The sequence below is a fragment of the Lissotriton vulgaris genome, chromosome 1_1, assembly GCF_964263255.1.
Source record: "Lissotriton vulgaris chromosome 1_1, aLisVul1.2, whole genome shotgun sequence".
Taxonomy (NCBI): domain Eukaryota; kingdom Metazoa; phylum Chordata; class Amphibia; order Caudata; family Salamandridae; genus Lissotriton; species Lissotriton vulgaris.
The window spans coordinates 84,047,188-84,067,344 of record NC_141685.1 but is presented as its reverse complement, the minus strand read 5'-3'; the positions used below and the strand labels follow the sequence as shown (position 1 = coordinate 84,067,344).

At 47.4% G+C, this 20,157-nt stretch overlaps 1 protein-coding gene across 1 annotated transcript in view; it reads left to right on the top strand.

The window, feature by feature from the left end:
* Positions 1–12,105: 12,105 nt before the first annotated feature.
* Positions 12,106–20,157, top strand: part of LOC147737454 (uncharacterized) — a 54,591-nt gene continuing 46,539 nt past the window's right edge. Inside the window, exon 1 of the mRNA XM_086930050.1 lies at positions 12,106–12,256. The gene's annotated coding sequence lies outside the window, so the exon portion shown is untranslated. The remainder of the gene's footprint in view (positions 12,257–20,157) is intronic.

The following is a 20,157-nucleotide window of genomic DNA, read 5'->3' as shown; positions in this document are numbered from 1 at the left end:
ATGACAGCATCACCCTATAAGCATAATGTAACGATTTCACATTGTATATACGATCCAGTACCAGGTGTGGGTGCAATGCTCGTGTTCTCACTACGATTAAGACGCGCTGTAGAGTATCTGATCACATTACCAGGCATGAAGGACAATTTAGACAAAATATACCATTTCATTAGAACGGGGGAGGGACCCGAGAGTATAGAAGAGGCCATGGAACAAAGAAAGGTGGAGGTTCAATTTTACGTTTTTTGATTAACTGTCTGATCAGGGAGCAAGACCAGCCAGATAAAGGAGTAACTAGAGGTATGACTGATTGGAGTGACAACATAGCTGCCGGTAAACATGATACAGTGGGAAAGACAGAATGCATGTACAGGAAAATACGAAAAGAGATTCTAAACTTACACAGGAAAGAGTCTGACGAGAAAGAGGAGTCAGCATCAGATGATGCTGAGCACGAAACAGAGGAAGTGGATCAAATTAATTACGTAGGCAGAGCAAGACAGTTTGACAGGCCCAAGTGCCTCGACTACAGCAAACATGGACCTCCTATAAAAGAAAGATATTCCCTCGAAAATCTATTCCAAGCTACTGAGAACGCACTGAAAAGACGAGTAGAGTGCGATAGACTCCACACCGTCGGTCAGCCGTTCAATGGGTGTCTAATTCTAACATATATAGGAGTGACGTAGCGCCTCAGAACTTTTTAAGCCTTCCTCCGAACGAACAGCGTTTGGCTGGTATTTACATGGTTCAACATTTGATAACGTTGTACGAGAGTCAATATTCTGATCCCGGTCCCTTGTATAAATTACTGGACGATATACTCCTAGAGAGATGGATAGGCCTAGGTACCGAATTAATTAATGTCATTCTGGACCAACGACATAAGTACTTGACTTTTCTGACCACATGCATGATTCCTGCCCCACACCACGACAGAAAGAGCTTACACATAGACAGAACCCCCTACTAGAGGTTCATCCCGTTAAAAATGCAGCGGGTGAGCTCCAGCGAGTATACGTTTACACACCCTTGACGAGAATAGAAATACTGGAAATGAAAAAGATGCTGCCCTGCCATGATAAAGACCCGGGGGGGTTCCACCGTGAATTAAAGGACATTCTCCGCATAAGGGATTACACGTACGCTGACATCATTAAATTATTAAAAGTACTGTTACCAGCTGGTATTTATGAAAAGCTTAAAGAGAAAGACTGGGAGGTGGGCGAGAAAAAGATAAGTTGGACAGAATTGGAAAATGAGGATAAAGGCCGGCACCCTGGTGTTGGTCTTGGGGACAAAGCCAAAGAACTACCTGAACTCTTGATACAGGTCCTGCCAAGATTATTGGTTACTAAAAAGGAAGATTGGGATGCTATTTCAGCCTGTAAACAGAAACAAGACGAAGACACCAGTGATTTTTATTCTAGATTCGAGAAATGTTTTACTATTAATAGTGGCCTTAAGCCAAGTAGTGAATCGTATCCACATCTTTTTGTGAGCAAATTAGTAGAGAATTCCTTGCCCCCGATCAAGAATAGAGTACTGAAGGTTGAGAGTACCTGGCAAGCAAATAGCCCTTCCCAAATGTTGCAAATGTTACAATACCACCAGAACAGAATTAGAGAGGAACAGGAACATGAAAAGAGACGCATGAAAGATACGAAAATGAAAGTGCTAGTTGCACAATCAGTACCAGCTGATGGGAATAAAAAGGGCACGGCACCTGTTAAAGGGAACTGTAATTATTGCAAGCAACCAGGTCACTATGTAAATGAATGTGCTGTCCTGAAACACAATATAGCTACAGGCAAGACAAAAGAAAGGCCGCATCCTCCTAGACAGAATAGCACCCCACAGAACACGCAACAGACAGTAGTTCTACCCCCACCAGTAGCTGCCACACAACAAGTCACGCAACAAATGTACCAGTACGCACAGTCAGACTATCCAGAATATCAACAGTACTCATGAAACAGCCTGGAGAGGGAGGTTGGCTTGCCCCTTATTGAGGTTCCTGTAGATCAAGAGGGTCCCTATGTACATAGTCGTGTATTGGGAAAAGACAGAAAAGTTTTGATTGACACAGGGGCGAGCAGAACTACTATCAGTCATGACGAGGTTCCAAGGGCACCCCTCTCAGGCTCACAGAATGTTTCCCTGGGATTTTCAGGAAAGCCTATTGTTAACGAAGTGTCAAAAAGCCAGTTTCCCTAGGAGTCGGTCCATTGTCCCGTACCACAGACTTGTTACTTACTAAGTCATGTCCAGAAAATTTGCTTGGTATAAAGACATTGAAAGAACTAGGAGCAGTTATTTGTTGTTCTCCGGAAGGAGTGCAATTGTTTTTACGTGATTTTAAAGGACATTATGTGTTGAAAGATTTTGATCCCAGACTCCAGAATGTACCACAGCATTTATGGGCACAAGGTCCGACTGATGTAGGTTACATGCACATTACGCCACACCGTGTCAGTCTCAAACCAGGAGTAGTACTCCCACGAATCCGACAATACAAGTTACCACCTGATGCCGTAGTAGCCTTACTGAAAATTGTTGACGAACTCATTGCACAGGGAGTGGTAGTAGAAACTGACTCAAATGTATGTAATTCACCTGTCATCCCTATTCTTAAACGAACTGACCCTAATGCACCACCTGTCTACAGACTAGTGATTGATCTCCGAGAACTGAACAAATGCATAATACCACAATACCCAGTGGTCCCAGACATTTCTTCATTACTGACTGCAATTGATTCCGAGGCGACGTTCTTCACTGTAATTGATCTAAAGAACGCCTTCTTCAGTGTCCCAATACATCCAGAGAGCCAATACCTCTTCAGATTCTGTTTAAATGGACGCAGTTTTAAATTTACGAGAGCTCCTCAAGGTTTCACAGAAAGTCCTAGTATTTAAAGTCAAGCATTGAAAAGACAACTAGACAGTATTCACATGCCTGCCAACACCGCACTGCTCCAATATGTAGACGATATACTGATCACAGCACGAACAGAAAAAGACTGCGAACATGCATCACTGATAGTCTTATACTTTCTGGCAGACAAGGGGCACAAAGTGTCCCCTTCGAAGTTGCAATTCTGTGCACAGCAAGTGGTGTACCTTGGACACTTGCTGTCCAAGAGGGGTAGACAGCTGACACAAGATCGTATTCAGTTAACTGCCAATCTTTCAAAGCCCAAGACACAAAAGGAAGTACGAGCCTTCATTGGCCTCACTTCTTACTGCAGACAATGGATTCCCCAGTATGCATATCTAGCCAAACCACTCATACAGCTAACAACACAGGAGGCAGCGTCTTCGACTGTCCTCCCTTGGACACAAGAACATACCCTTGCATTTGAAGAATTGAAAAAAGCCCTATGTCAAGCACCAGTTTTAGCGACTCCTTGTTACAGCAAGCCTTTTACACTTTTTGTCACTGAACGAGAGGGAACAGCATTATCTGTCCTTACACAAGACCATGCAGGAAAACACAAGCCTTGTGCTTATTTTTCTAGTACATTGGATCCAGTGGCCCAGGCTCTGCCTGCGTGCCTGAAATCAGTTGCAGCAACAGCCCTAGCAATACGACAGAGTGATTCCATAGTGTTAGGACACCCCCTGACAGTACAGGTTCCACACTCAGTGGAAGTTCTCTTGAACAGGACTCAGACACAACACCTGACTGTAGCAAGACTGACAGGATATGAACTGACATTATTCCAGCCACACATAGAGATCAGACGATGCAATATTCTCAACCCTGCTACACTCTTGCCCTCAAGAACAGTAGACACTGCACCACATGACTGTGTGGAAGTAATTAATACAGTGACGAAGTCAAGACAAGACTTGACAGACATTGCACTACCAGACCCAGACCTGACACTTTATGTGGATGGTTCATGCATGAGAACGAGCACAGGAGAGCTAGTGGCCGCATATGCAGTGACCACTGATACTGAAGTCATAGAGACACAAAGAATTGACACACTGTCCGCACAAGCAGCAGAGCTCATCGCTCTGACACAAGCCTGCATACGAGCCAAGAACATGAAAGTAAACATATATACAGATTCACAGTACGCTTTCGGAGTCGTTCATGACTTCGGAGTGTTATGGCAGGAGAGAGGTTTCCTGACCTCTCATGGGGCCAAAATTCAGCATGGTCCCCTTATTCAGGCTCTGTTAGAAGCAATACACTTGCCTACAGCCATAGCCATCATGAAGTGCAAAGCACATACGAAAGTCACAGACACCATTTCCCAGGGTAACGACCTGGCAGATCGAACAGCTAAACGTACAGCCCAGACTCCAACAGACACGACAAAGACAGAAGTGCCATCACTGACAAACTGCATGACAGTCAGGGATCCCTCACAAGATGTACTCGACATACAGACACATGCCACTCCAGACGAAATAAAGAAATGGACTGAACAAGGAGGGGTCCAGACTGACCAGGGTTGGATGACAAAAGGCAAAGCTACATGGTTTCTCCCTGAATCTATGGTTCAAGTCATCAAAAACACAGCAAATAGTCCCGCACACTTAGGAGAAAAGGCTATGCTAGACAGTTTACAGAATATTTGGTTCAACAAGCACCTGCGTGCAGCAGCAAAACAGAAAGTACGCACCTGCATGATCTGTTGCCAGTTCAATCCAGGCAAAGGCATTCCAGTGGAACAAGGTGGATTTCATCCTCCTGACCACCCTTTTGAAGTCCTCCAGATGGATTATATCCAGATGGACAGATGTCGAGGATACAAATATGTCCTAGTAGTTGTATGTGCACTATCTAGATGGACAGAAGCGTACCCAGTCCCAGATTACACTGCTGTGACCACTGCCAGGCAGTTGGTTCAAGAGTTCTTTCCACTGTACGGATTGCCCCGTGTCGTGTACTCAGATAACGGTCAGCCATTCTCCTCTGAATTAATGAAACAAGTATCTCTTCTGTTAGGGTACCAGTGGAAGTTCCATTGTGTACGACACCCAGAGGCAGCCGGACTTGTAGAGAGACACAATCAGACACTTAAGACCAAATTAGCGAAAGTCTGTGCAGAAAAAGGCGTGGATTGGATGGTAGCCTTGCCGGTTGCCCTCTTTTACATGCGTATGGTAGCTCATTCCAGAACAGGACTGTCCCCTTACGAGGTGGTTTTTGGTAGACCGCCGAATATGTGGGGTACGCCTATGCCAAAGAAAATTACCGATGTTGACAGTAATATGCTGACAGATTACCTGGCTTCCTTGATGTCTGCACTCCTCTCTTGTCATTCACAGGTTGCAGCCGCCTTCCCCGACAACACCCAAGTTAAAGAGCACACCATCGTTCCAGGAGACGTAGTTCTGGTGCGGAATTTTGATTGTTCAAGCCCTCTCGAGCCCCGCTGGCGAACACCGAAGTTAGTACTGCTTACAACGAGGACTGCCGTCAAGGTCGAGGGACGTAAGGGCTGGATCCATGCCCAACACATCAAGAAATTCCATGGACATACCGGAACTGTGATCGAAACTAAAGACTGCCCCGAAACTAGTGACTCAAAGCCCCCTTTGCTAGAAAAGACTCCGCCACAGGAGTATAGGTCAAAATTACGGTCTAGTAAGTCAGACAGCGTTTAATTGTTTAAGTCCACCCTGTGGTGAATCGGTTAGACAGGTTCCTGACATGTATAAGATCGTAGACCAGAATAGCAGACAGAGAGATAAGAAAGAAAAGTACTGCAAGACTTTACGCAGCAGATGTATAGTAACTCTGATCATTATGTTTCTTCTAAGTATATCGATTATATGTATCAGCTTGACGCTACATGTTTTCTTTCCTCCTATTGGTTCACATATACATTCTTCCTTTAACGACACTGTAGAGCACACATTCAGTGATCTGCCACCCCATGAACTGTCATATCGACTAGCACTGCGCAACAATACTTTTATTCGAATGTTGCACCATTCTCATCAGACCAGCAATGTAACGAATTGCTGGGTATGTGGCCGACTCCCACCTTATCAGAAAACGAAGGGAATAATGCCCCTCTTTCCTTTCCCGTTCTCGCACAATGGTTCGTGCGGAGCATGGTTTGCTTTAATGTCATCACAAGACAGAAAGTTCACAGATTGCCAGAGTGAATGGATTTGGGGAGATTTAAATAAAGTAATGAATGAGGCATGTTTTCCAGACAAAGATGGTCTTCCCCAGAGAAAAGTAACAGATCTAGAAAATGAAGTGTACGAACAAGGAAATGCTTCCCTTAACTTTATGATTCTGAATGTCCAATCCGAGAAAAATACAGGTCCACCGTTCATAACAGTCTTACCAGTAAAAGGTGAATTATGTGTTAGAAAGAAAGGATCAGTGCATTTAGGACACAGTGATTGTAATACTGTGGTCGAGTTCAATGATAAAGGAAAGTCTACTTTCAAAGCTTCCCGCCATTCCTATTTCATTTGCGGTCAGACAGCCTATGTACGTCTGCCCTTAGACTGGGGTGGGACGTGTTATATAGCGTTCCTACTGCCACCCGTCTTTCTAGCCCCATCCCATTATCATCGAGATTCCCGACTAGTACATGTTAGACATAGGAGGGAGACTGATTCCCCACTTTGGAGCAATATACAGATTTCAATAAAGGATTCTTTTTTTTCATAGGTCCCATCCAAAGCAGTAAATTAATACACAGGTTAACAAGAACACTTGAAGCAGTAGTGAATGAGACTACTTCTGCCCTGGCGAACTTGACCGAGGAGCAGTCTGCTATGAGACTTGTTGTTCTTCAGAATCGCCTTGTTCTTGACGTCATCCTGGCAGATAGGGGCGGGGCTTGTAGAGTGATCGGCTCCAGTTGTTGCGTGTTTATTCCTAATAACGCGCCATCCGTGTACGCAGCAATAACAAGACTCCATAAGATAGCTCACGAGATACACCAAAACCCAGGCACATGGACTTGGTCCGTTTGGCTCTGGAGTGTAATATCAGCATGGGGATGGAAAGTATTGTCGTTCCTAGGAATGATACTACTAGTTATATTCAGTTTCTGTCTCTGTCTGCAATGTGGCCCGGCGATTTGTGGCTTGTGTGCCACTGCCTGTATTCCCCATCCACGTATACAAAAGAAAAAAGACGAGCAAATGATGCTGTATGATCAGATATATGGTATCATGAATATCGATGTGTCCTGAAGGGCACAGTAGGGGACAAGGAGGGAATGAGGAAATATAAATTTTACGTGACCAGTGTGTCCCCTACATGCACCCTATGTATGTACATATACCCCATGTATGTCCATGTCATCATGCAATTCCCTTCTCATGCCTGTAATAATAATGCCCCTGCATTTCCGTCCAATGTTAGCATGTCAGTTACCAGGCCCTCCATGAAAGAAACGTTAATTCTGCACTGAGGCCTATGTTGCCAATGCATTTACATGGTACACGTTTAAAAGTCGAGATGAACTCGTTTTTGTGGCTCAGCCGAGCCAGGACCCGAATTCAGGCTCCATGCCTCCTGACACTCTGAAAACTGCAGTTTAGCTATGTATCCCTGACCTCTCACATACTTCCTGCTCAGCCGAGAGGTGCCCAGCTCGGCCTGCCAAGACAGTATTTTGCCTACAGTTATCTGCTCTGCTCCACAGAAACACATTCCTGCTTAATGAACATATTCCGCCTGCAGAAGATAGGGCCTAGCCTTTCTGTCTCCATCCAAGTGATTTACAGAACCCGCATCCATAGAAGGCCCATGACCCCACGCAATGCACGAAGAAATATATGCACACACTAGCATTTAGTGATGAGCAGCCTTTGCTCAAGCGACCTTTAAGTCAGATAATACATCCTCCAAACTCAAGATATCAGATAATACCAGAAGTGCAGGTCGTCCTGACATCCAAGACTCCTCTATTAGCACGAAAGTCAGCTCCCCCCAACTCCGCCCAGCTTCCCCCAGTTACACGTCAATTCTACGTCATGACCAAGTTTGCGCGCACAAGTAGGGTAAAGGTTCCTGCTGACCATGCAGACCCCCTCCATGTATCCACCCACCTATGACACACCTATGACTCATCAAGTGAGCACCCACGTGTACGCCTTCTTACACGCCCTTTTCACGCCCATGTGCTCTTATCTCTCTCCTTCGCTTGCTCCGCCTGGAGCGCTCCGCCTTCTCTATGCAAGTTAAAGTTTTAACTATAAATAATGCACTCTGTGAATAAAGTTCAGATGACGATCCTTCCTGATCCCTAGTGGTGATGGAACCCGATTCTCCCTTAACTCGAGTTACTGAATTAAAGCCCTTCTGAATCGGACACCACGGACTCTGCCTCTCATTATATGCATGATCCTTGTTAATGTATAGACATTCTGACAGGGTAATTATTTTATTTACCACATTACTAACACGCTTGATGCTCTCCTCCCCAAGAAGAAACAACTCACTAGGGGTAAGAGAGTGAGATCCGCGCCCTGGTATACACCTGAGCTGAGAACACTGAGGAAGGGCTGCAAGAGGTTGGAGCGGACCTGGAGGAAAGATTGGAGTGAAACGAGCCGGAGAGAATATCAAGAGGTTGGAGCGGACCTGGAGGAAAGATTGGAGTGAAACGAGCCAGAGAGAATGTCGGGCGGCTCTTAGTACCTACAAATCCGCAATTCGGGTAGCGAAATCTGTGTTCTTTGAGGAGAGAATAGGCTCCTCTGCCAATTCCTCGAAAGAATCGTTTAGGGTCATCAAAGAACTCTTGAAAGCTCCCGAATCTCAGGTCATTCACGACAATCCACGTGAAAAATGTGCAGAACTTGCATCCTTTTTTAAAACCAAAATTGATAACATCCTGGCATCTCTCCCCCGGTTAGCCCAGAAGACCCCCTCCGGTGGTAGCCTAGGGTCTCAGCCCAGGGGGCGGTCAGCGGAGTTGGCTTCTTTTGGCCCTGTCACTGTGGAAGAAGTTCTCGCAGTCCTGACGACCATGAAAAGCGGCTCTCCAAAAGACCCTGCACCTATGAAATATCTTAAGCAGGTAGACTCCACCATCGGCGGCTAGTGACGGACCTTGTAAATCTATCTTTCTCCCAAGGAGTGGTGCCCCCCAGTTGGAAGGGAGCGGTTGTCAAGGCTCTCTTGAAGAAGCCTAACCTGGACCCCACCGACCTCGCCAACTTTAGGCCCATTTCCCTTCCCGGCCTTAGCAAGGTGGCGGAGAAGTTGGTGAATAGTCGCCTATCGGGCTTTCTGGAGTCCAACTCCCTTCTAGGTGATTCCCAATCGGGCTTTCGCCCCGGTCAGGGGATCGACACTGCCCTGCTGGCAGTCGTGGAGAATGCCAGGAGCATTTTGGATTCAGGGGGATCGGTGGCAGTGATCCTCCTGGACCTCAGTGCGGCATTTGACACCGTAGACCATCAGGTGCTTCTCCAACGGCTGTCGGGGGTGGGGGTCTCCGGGATGGCCCTGAAGTGGTTCGCTTCCTTTTTGGAAGGCCGGACGTTTGAGGTGTGGGAAGGCCACGAAAAGTCATCATCGGTCCCTCTCCAGTGTGGTGTGCCACAGGGCTCATCGCTGAGCCCTACTTTATTTAACATTTACATGGCCCCACTGGAGAGTGTGGTACTGCCTCTGGGTATCAAGATCATCAGCTACGCTGATGATACTCAGTTGGTGGTAGGGCTCCCCCAGTCGGCTTACCATCCCGACCGGCTGCACACGTGTTTGGCTAAGATCTTTACATGGATGTGTAGTTCTGCACTCAAGCTGAACGGCGCAAAAACGGAAGTGATGATGTTGGGAAACTCTCCTCCCTCCTTATCACCGAGCAGCTGGCCCAGCTGTCTGGGAACGGCACCCTCCCCCAAACAGGAGATCAAGAGCTTGGGGGTGTGGTTGGAGCAGGACCTTTCCTTCAAGACACACGCTAATAAGATCGCGGGCGTGTGCTTCGGTCTGCTCCGGTCAGCCCGGAAGATCTTACCACTCCTCCCAATGGCCTCTAGGAGGTTACTCATCCAGGGGCTTATCATCTCACGACTGGATTTCAGTAACGGGCTGTTTCTGGGGGCCCAGAATCCACCCTAAACAAACTGCAGCAAGTGCAGAATGCGGCCGCCAGGCTCCTGATGGACCTTCCCAGGCGTCAGTCGGCCCGCCCTGCGCTGAAGGCGCTACATTGGCTCCCTGTCAGAGAGAGGGTAAAATTTAAAGCACTCTGTATGGCCCATAAAATTCTGCAGGGGAAAGGCCCACCCATCCTACGGGATATGGTTCAATCCTATAAGGCCTCCCGCGCCCTCCGCTCAGACCATCAACATCTGCTGCAAGTTATGAGCGTAAGGAAGGCAAGAACCGGTGGCAGAAGATTTTCCATAAATGTGGCCACACTGTGGAACTCTCTTCCTCTGTACCTGCGCTCGGAAACAAGCTTTTTAGGTTTCCGTAAACTTTTAAAAACTTATCTGTTCCCTGCCTAATTCTTGTGTCTCTTGTTTTGGTGTTTTTTCTCTGGATGAGCGCGGGGATGCCCAAGGGTAACCAGGCGCGATATAAAACTCATTAATAATAATAATAATAATAACTATGGGCGTTGTGTGCCTGCCCTTACTCCAAATGAGTGCTCATGTATGTGCTTCACAGAGCTCGAATCTTTTACATTCTTAGGAGCCGAAATAAACTATCCTACTGATGACCTCACATGAATTAATGTCACATAACATTTGACTATGATAATGTCAGAGGAAGAGATATTAGTGAAATTATAGGAATGATGAGTACACAGGTAAAATCCTAATCATTAATACAGACACCAAAATTAACATTACACGGAATGTATAATCTGTGCAGCTGTCAAGGTGAAATATTGAAAAAGTAGTGATATCAAAAATGTAGGACAGTGGGTTTGCTGAAGTGAAAAGTGTCTCCCTCTTTAGTTGTAAGCGGCTACTCCGCACACAGTGGAAGTACAACCAAAGTAACATATGGAGTACTAGGCCCGTCTCCCAGTGATAAGATTCAGCAAGGTGTGAGTGAGACTTCAGCACAACCTCTAAATGTTTGAGTGTCACTCATGATGAGTGAGACTTGAATGCTCTGATGTGTGCCTGTCGGATCTGATGTCACTGCGAAGGCAACAAATGCAACTTGCCTGACAGTGCTACGAAGCCCTCCTGCACCCGCACATTGATGGTGCGTGGTTGAGGAGTGACTTATGCCAGGAGAGAGGGTTACCACCTGGCTGGTATATTATAGGCGTGGCATGGCCAGTATTTTAATGTTCCGGCCAGTACAATAAGTAGGAAAATAACCTAACGCTGGTATAGTTTTCTTCAATAAGTGAAAAGTTAAAATATCAAATATAAGTAAAAATCACTTGTTCAATGTGTCCTAGAACTGCCTTAATGAATCATGACTCATAGTTAAAGTAAACAAAGACAGCAGAGCCATGTTAATAAATAATACAAACAATTTTACACAAAGTCTTATTGAAGAATAATATCCGAGCCTTTACAAACTCTTAAAACATGACCAAGAGGTGGTAACTCTAATAAGAGCCTGTATGAAGGAGTCTGGCATTAGTTAGTGCTGGAATACCCTCTCATCCTCAGGCCCGGCACCGTTCACTCATTGCCATGGGACCATCCACTGAGGGAGAAATCTGTGAGAGTCAAACCTGATTTTCTGTATTATGAAGTTATTGTGACAACAATATTCTTAATCTTTCTTTATTTTATAAGTGAAACTTTGAAGGGCGTGAGGTGGTAAACAACGCAGACAAATGCAAAACTAAATTTGGGGCAAACCGTTGAAATGCTGTTTGAGTATACACAGCCCTAACAAATATAAAGATTTACCCACAGAAACAGGGAAATTATAAAAACGCTGTCTGGATTTATTCTAGCAGTGAGTTGAATACACATGTTCATCTATTTAATGAAATTCAGGCTGTCATTTCAAATTCAGTCCTAGAGACTAAAGGCGGCGGTTCCATTTTGGTCCACCAGAGGGCGCTCCTCGCCTGCTGATGAAACACAGAGCTGCACTTTGGATGAAAGGGAGAAGGGGTTCCTCTTCCGGGTCAGCAGCGGCAGAGACAGCACCAGCTGCTACGGTGACATCACTTCCGGCCTCTGCAGAGGAGGAAGGAGCCCTGTCTGGTGGGCAGCTACCTTGATCTTCAGACCCTCACAGAACCCAGATCTGCCCCCACCCCCCGAGGTCCCCAGGGGGAGGAGAGAGCCTGGACACGTCTGCTCAGGTCTCTGCTCAGGTAGGAGATTGTCAGCACCTTCTGCTGTGTTTGTAGAAATAGACTGAATAATCCTGGAGGGAATCTCTGCAGGAGGGGGGCTGAGCTGGGCTCTTCTATCCGGGGTCCCTGGTGCTGAGCTGGGCTCTTCTATCTGGGGCCCCTGGGGCTGAGCAGGGCTCTTCTATCCGGGGCCCCTGGGGCTGGTCTGGGCTCTTCTATCCGTGGGCCACTGGGGCTGAGCTGGGCTCTTCTATCCGGGGGGCCCTGGGGCTGAGCTGGGCTCTTCTATTCGGGGGCTTTGGGGCTGAGCTGGGCTCTTCTATCCGGGGGTCCGTGGGGTGGAGCTGGGCTCTGTTATCCAGGGGCCCCTGAGCTGTGCTCTTCTATCCAGGGCCCCCTGGGGCTGAGCTGAGCTCTTCTATCCGGGCGCCCTGGGGGGCTGAGCTGGGCTCTTCTATCTAGGGGCTCCTGGGGCTGAGCTGGGTTCTTCTATCCGGGGGGCCCCTGGGGCTGATCTGGGCTCTTCTATCCGGGGCCCCTGTGACTGAGCTGGGCTCTTCTATCTGGGGGCCCCTGGGGCTGAGCTGGGCTCTTCTATCCGGGGCCCCTGTGACTGAGCTGGGCTCCTCTATCTGGGGGCCCCTGGGGCTGAGGTGGGCTCTTCTATCCGGGGCCCTGAGGCTGAGCTGGGCTCTTCTATCCTGGGGGGCCTGGGGGGCTGAGCTGGGCTTTTCTATCTGGGGGCCCCTGGGGCCGAGTTGGGCTCTTCTATCCGGGGCCCTGAGGCTGAGTTGGGGTCTTCTATCCGGGGGGCCCTGGGGAGCTGAGCTGGGCTCTTCTATATGGGGGCCCCTGGGGCTGTGCTGGGCTCTTCTATCTGGGGGTCCGTCGGGCTGAGCTGGGCTCTTCTATCTGGGGGGCCCTGGGGCTGAGCTCGGCTCTTCTATCCGGGGGCCTCTGGGGCTCAGCTGGGCTCATCTATATTGGGACCTCTTGGAGAGAGGGGAGGGGGGCTTTCTTTCTGGCCCTGGTGGTCGTCGTGGTCATCATTTGTATTTAAGACTTTAAAAAATCTGCACACTGCGCTGCATCTTACTGCACTATGTGGAATCTGTGAACCCCGCCAAGGGATCTGCACACATTGGTCATTTTTTTACTACACTTTTTTGAGATTGACAGAAATGGATGTCTGTGAAAAGGGCACTGCTTTTTGTACCTTGTGAAAAATGTGAGCTCTGCTATATTACTAATCTCTGAGAACCGATAAAATCTGTACATTGCATTGCTTTTCCCTGCTCTATGAGGGCTGTTGACAGGAAAGCTGATGTGCACACTGCACTGCTTTTTATTACACTGTGCGGGGGATTTAAAATAAAAGAGGAAATCTGTGCAGACTCCTCTGCCTTTGACTGCTCTGTGCAGGATGCTTAGAGCCCATCTGTGGTCTGCAAACGGAATCAGTTTTACAGCAGCTCGAGGGGCGTTTAAGGAAGAGAAACTCTGGGCGCGCTGCACCGCTCTTTACTCTTCAGTGTGATAAATCTGTCCATAATGCACTTCCTTCTACTACACTTAGGGGCATATTAATCAAAAAAATCATGCAGCACATTCCTGTTTTTCCCTGCGCTGACGCACAATGTTCTACCTAATGCCAAAGCAGGCACCCCTGCACCATGGTGCCAGCGTGCATGCGTTGTAAACCGGATTGTTTTTGTGCAGAAAGGGGCACCTTCCTGCACATAAGCGATCCCCTGAAGCATTTCCCTCTTTCCATGTGTGCTGCAGAATCCAGCACACATGGAAAGCAAGGAACAAGGAGAAATAAAGATATTCATCCTCGTTCCACCTCACATGGGAGGCGTGGCATTTTGCTGCACTCCCAGGTCTGCCAATGTTGGTGAATCTGGGAATGCGGCAAAATCTATGAGGCGATGCGTGGGAACGCCCACGCTCCACCCATGGAACCCGTCACTGGGGCAGAGCAATGCAAAGCAGCGATTTGCGCTGCATATGACGCCACACAGGGCCACGCAAGGCGGGCTTGCGTGTCTTGATAAATCTAACTTAAGAGTTGCGTCTCTCTTGCGTTCCATTGCGAGGGCCACACAGGGCCATGCAAGGTGGCCTTGCGTGGCTTGATAAATCTAACTTAGGAGTTGCGTCTCTCTTGCTTTCCATTGCATGGGCCGCGCAGGGCCATGCAAGGTGGCCTTGCGTGGCTTGAGAAATATAAGTTAAGAGTTGCGTCTCTCTTGCTTTCCATTGCATGGGCCGCGCAGGGCCATGCAAGGTGGCCTTGCGTGGCTTGATAAATATAACTTAAGAGTTGCGTCGCTCTTGCACTGCATTGTGTGGCTCAAGGGCGGCCCCTAAGTGTGGTATTTTCAGAAGTGATGACCTGTGCGCGTTGCTTTGTTCTTTACTACATCACGAGGCTCGTTTACAGAAGAGGAAGTCTGAGCCCTGCACTCGAAGCAGTGTTAGAACCACAGGAGGAAATCTATTTTACACCAGAGTGAGGGTAGGTTACAAAATAGTAGATCTGTCCACTCTGCACTGCTGTTTACTGACACTTTGAGGCGCCTTTATAGAGAGAATCTGTCAGTACTGCACTGCTTTTACCCGTACTATGAGGGGCAGTAACAGGAGGAAAGCTGTGTGCAGTGCACTGCTGTGTATTACAATACCAGGGACATTTACAGAGGAAACACAATGAGGGGTGTTTACAAAAGAGGAAATCTGTGGACAAAGCATTGCTTTTCACTATATTTTAAGGGGTACCTATCGATCTGTAAGGTGCATGGATGTTTACGTACACTTTGAGAAGTGTTTAAAGTACAGAATATATGTGTGCTGCTTTTTACTCACACTACGAGTGGCATTTAATGTGGGAACATTTATAAACTGCACCACTTATTACTGACACCCATGGGTTTTAATTAAACAAGCGAATCTGTGCACATTGCACTGCGTTTTACTGCCACTGTCGGGATTGCAGAGGTCAGCATTGCTACTCTGCTCTACTTTTGACTTTAATTCACTTTGAGGAGGCGTTTGCAGAAGTAACCTCTGCACCTGGCACTGCTTTTTACTGATCTAGATTCATTCTGAAATCCAGTCTTGATTAGTCCCTACATGAGGGTCAGTCTCTGTGCACATGGCCTGCTTCAGAAAGCAGCCCCTGGTAGCTCACCCGAGGAACCCCTTGTTGTTCACTGGATGTCTGGCATAGGGTGGAATACTCATACGGCCTCCTGTAGCCTGTTCCAACCCATTTGTCTCCACGTCAGAGCAGGAAGCCTGGCAGAGGTGAAACAAAAAGATCCTCTTTTCTTGTTGGCAACTGCTGCAAATTACAAAAAAGCTCCCTTGCTGATTGGAGACTGGTTGAATGGCACATTCAAGAAAGGGCCTCTGGTTTGGCTTATTGTAGAATCCTGCCTGTTGCACCTCGTGTGACGATGGAAGAGGGTGTGACAGACGTCATTTCACAGAAGAGCTCAGATCGGCAATTCCAGTGCTTGGTATCTGAAGAACCCATTTGAGCCCTGAGCAGAGGCTCCTTTGTGACCCAGTGAACTAGAGCCATGTCCCACCTAATACCCGTCACAATAGAGTCCGTAAGACCAACAGTCGTGGAGCAGAAAACGTGTTGGCTTAAACAATGTAAAGAGACCATGACTTGGTTTAAATCTGTACCTATAGTATACAGAGCTAGCCTCTGCACCTGAAATTATATTGTTTGCGTCAGATCCTCTTAGTGCCTGGCCTGTGTTATAGGATTGTTTGCGTCAGATTCTCCTACTGCCTGGCCTGTGTTATTGTATTGTTTGTATCAGATTCTCCTACTGCCTGGCCTGTGTTATTGCATTGTTTGCGTCAGATTTTCCTAGTTCTTGGCCTGTGCTATTGCATTGTTTGCGTCAGATTCTCCTAGTGCCTGACCAGTGTTATTGCATTGTTTGTATCAGTTTCTCCTAGTGCCTGGCCTGTGTTATTGCATTGTTTGTGTCAGATTCTCCTAGTTCTTGGCCTGTGTTATTGCATTGTTTGCGTCAGATTCTCCTAGTTCTCGGCCTGTGCTATTGCATTGTTTGCGTCAGATTCTCCTAGTGCCTGACCAGTGTTATTGCATTGTTTGTATCAGATTCTCCTACTGCCTGGCCTGTGTTATTTCATTGTTTGCGTCAGATTTTCCTAGTTCTTGGCCTGTGCTATTCATTGTTTGCGTCAGATTCTCCTAGTGCCTGACCAGTGTTATTGCATTGTTTGTATCAGTTTCTCCTAGTGCCTGGCCTGTGTTATTGCATTGTTTGCGTCAGATTCTCCGGGTTCTTGGCCTGTGTTATTGCATTGTTTGCGTCAGATTCTCCTAGTTCTCGGCCTGTGCTATTGCATTGTTTGCGTCAGATTCTCCTAGTGCCTGACCAGTGTTATTGCATTGTTTTTTATTAGTTTCTCCTAGTGCCTGGGGGCCTGTGTTATTGCATTGTTTGCGTCAGATTCTCCTAGTTCTTGGCCTGTATTATTGCATTGTTTGTGTTAGATTCTCCTAGTTCTTGGCCTGTGTTATTGCATTGCTTGCATCAGATTCTCCTAGTGCCTGACCAGTGTTATTTCATTATTTGTATCAATTTCTCCTAGTGCCTGGTCTGCGGTATTGCATTGTTTGTGTCAGATTCTCCAAGTGCCTGACCAGTGTTATTGCATTGTTTGTATCAGTTTCTCCTAGTGCCTGGCCTGTGTTATTGCATTGTTTGCGTCAGATTCTCCTAGTTCTTGGCCTGTGTTTTTGCATTGTTTGCGTCAGATTCTCCTAGTTCTTGACCTCTGTTATTGCATTGTTTACGTCAGATTCTCCTAGTGCCTGACCAGTGTTATTGCATTATTTGTATCAGTTACTCCTAGTGCCTGGTCTGCAGTTACTCCTAGTGCCTGGTCTGTGTTATTGCATTGTTTGCATCAGATTCTCCTAGTGCATGACCTGTGTCCTGTGTTATTGCATGGTATGCATCAGATTTTTCTAGTACACTGCCTGTGTTATAGCATTGTTTGTGTCACATTCTCCTAGTGCCTGGCCCTTGTTATTGCATTGTTTGCTTCAGATTTCCCTAGTGCCTGGCCTGTGTTATTGCATGGTATACATCAGATTTTTCTAGTACACAGCCTGTATTATTGCATTGTTTGCGTCACATTCTCCTAGTGCCTGGCCTCTGGTATTGCATTGTTTGTGTCACAGTCCCCAGTGCCTGGTCCTTGTTGTTGCATTGTTTGCATCAGATTCCCCTAGTGCCTGGCCTGTGTTATTGCATGGTACACATCAGATTCTTCTAGTACACAGCCTGTATTATTGCATTGTTTGCGTCACATTCTCCTAGTGCCCGGCCTCTGGTATTGCATTGTTTGTGTCACAGTCCCCAGTGCCTGGCCTGTGTTATTGCCTTGTTTGCGGCAGATTCTCCTAGTGCCTGACCAGTGTTATTGCATTGTTTGTATCAGTTTCTCCTAGGGCCTGGCCTCTGTTATTGCATTGTTTGCGTCACATTCTCCTAGTGCCTGGTCCTTGTTGTTGCATTGTTTGCATCAGATTCCCTTAGTGCCTGGCCTGTGTTATTGCATGGTATACATCAGATTCTTCTAGTACACAGCCTGTATTATAGCATTGTTTGTGTCACATTCTCCTAGTGCCTGGCCTATGGTATTGCATTGTTTGTGTCACATTCCCCAGTGCCTTGCCTGTGTTATTGCCTTGTTTGCATCAGATTCTCCTAATGTGTGACCTGTATTATCGCATCAGATTCTCCTAGTACCTGGTTTGTGTTGTTGCACTGTGTGCTCTGCATTTGTTATGTTATTATTCTAGTAGTTGCAGCTATTCTAACAAAGTACCTTTTATGTTATGTTATGTTATGTTATATCCACATGTAGCACGCAGGGATACTCGTGAGTGTCCCGGCGCGATGCCAGAGGGGTATAAGCAGTGGCTAACAAACAAAGAAGTGAGTCTTAAGTTTCCTTTTGAACACAGCTGTGTTCTGAATGGACCGCAAAGCAAGGAGGAGGGCATTCCAGGCTGCGCTAGCCTTCACCACAAAAGAGCTACCGCCCACCCTCTGAAGCTTAAAGCGTGGAACCCGAGCCAGGCACAGGGACATTGATCGGAGCGCACGCGACGGAAAGTAGAAGCAGAAGCGCCTCTGAAGATAGAGGGGGCCAAAGCCATGGAGAGCACGGTGGGCCAAAACCAAAGATTTGAACCTGACCCTGTCAGCCACAGGAAGCCAGTGAAGAGATCGCAATTGGAGACTCACACTGTTCCTCACCGAAATGCCCAATAGCAGTCTGGTGGCCGCATTCTGGACCACCCGGAGCTTTTTAAGCAGGTAGCCAGGAGTGCCAGCTTAGAGGGGATTGGCGTAATCCAAGCGAGATAAAATCAGGGCACATGTAACAGTTTCTCTTGCCGCTTGAGGCAGAAGCGGAAAGAAAGTCCTCAGAGTCTTAAGGAGGCCGAAACAACATCCTTCCAGTTTCTTGATGTGAGTTGTAAAAGAAAGACTCTCGTCAAACCACACTCCCAGATTTTTGGCGGGCTGTCCCGATGAGAGGGGAAGCGGGGAGTCAGGTGGCCACAGCTGCTCGCGGAAGTCAGCGGGAAACTTGCCATAAAACAAGATCTCAGATTTCTTTTCGTTGCACTTAAGCTGTGCATTGGCCAGCCATTTAAAGATGGAAACTAGGCACTGTTGCGCCGCTGAAACGGAGCCAGATGTTTGGTCCCAGGTAAACAGCAGCTGCGTATCGTCCGCATAGGCCATCCCCTTAGCCCCAAGCGGCGTAACATACATTTTAAAGAGGAGCGGGCTAAGGGAGGAACCCTGCGGGACTCCAGTGGTGACCAGCTGAGGGGAGGAGGAAAAAGGGGGGAGCCAAATCTGCTCGACCCGCTCCCAATAAATTGTATATTGCTGCAAGGATACTGCACAGTTCCTGCAGCAGTAGTTCATTAACTATTTATGTAGAAACAGGCAGCACAACATGTCTACCGGAGATTTCTTTAGGTCAGAAATAGTATGCTAGAAATGGGGTTACCAATTTTACGGGGGGTAGCATGGAGCAGAGCGGGCAGGCCAAACTCCTGAGGACATGTGTGAAGCATCCACGCAGTACGTACAGATGACACACTAGGCACACCACAAAAGAGACACAACACCGCTTCTGGTTGGAAAAAGAATAACTTTTGTATTAGGTCCAACCTGCAAAGGTAAAACTCAGTAATACACAGTAATCACAATAGGGCGCCAACGGGCGCCAGGGCAATGGATACCAGGGGGATTATTTACAGGGAAAATGGGCAAAGCAAGAAAAGGGTGAGTCCATTAGTTTCCAGGCTGAAGTAAAAAGAACGTTATCAATTGGCATGAAACATAGGGTCAGTCTTGCAGGGCCAACACTGGCATTAATCCTTGTCATCACCTTAGCAGCAGGCTGTAAGCGTCAAATAAAACAGGCAGAATCACCTTTAACATGGGACACCAACTTAACATCTGGCATCACCCTTAAGAAAAGCACATTAGGTACATCAGTGGTAACAGGGAAACCCTAGGCATCAAACCTTAGGCAGGACCTTCTGTAAATAAACGTCATAGCCTGACCTCCACTTTCGGCATGGGATCAGGCAAACTCTTTACTACAGGCACAACCCTATCCCGGGGCTTAAAGCATTGAGGCATTTCCAGCATAGCCCCCTTCCTAACAGGTCAGGCGTCCTACATGGGGTGGCCCTTAAACTATGAATGCCCCCAATCGCTGCCATTACCCTCTGTCCAGTGGGGCAGTGGTGCTAAGGCAGTCCTGTGTGGGGGGCGCGAGGGAGTCCCTCTTCTGGGGCTCCCTGAATACACAATGGTCCCCGGGGG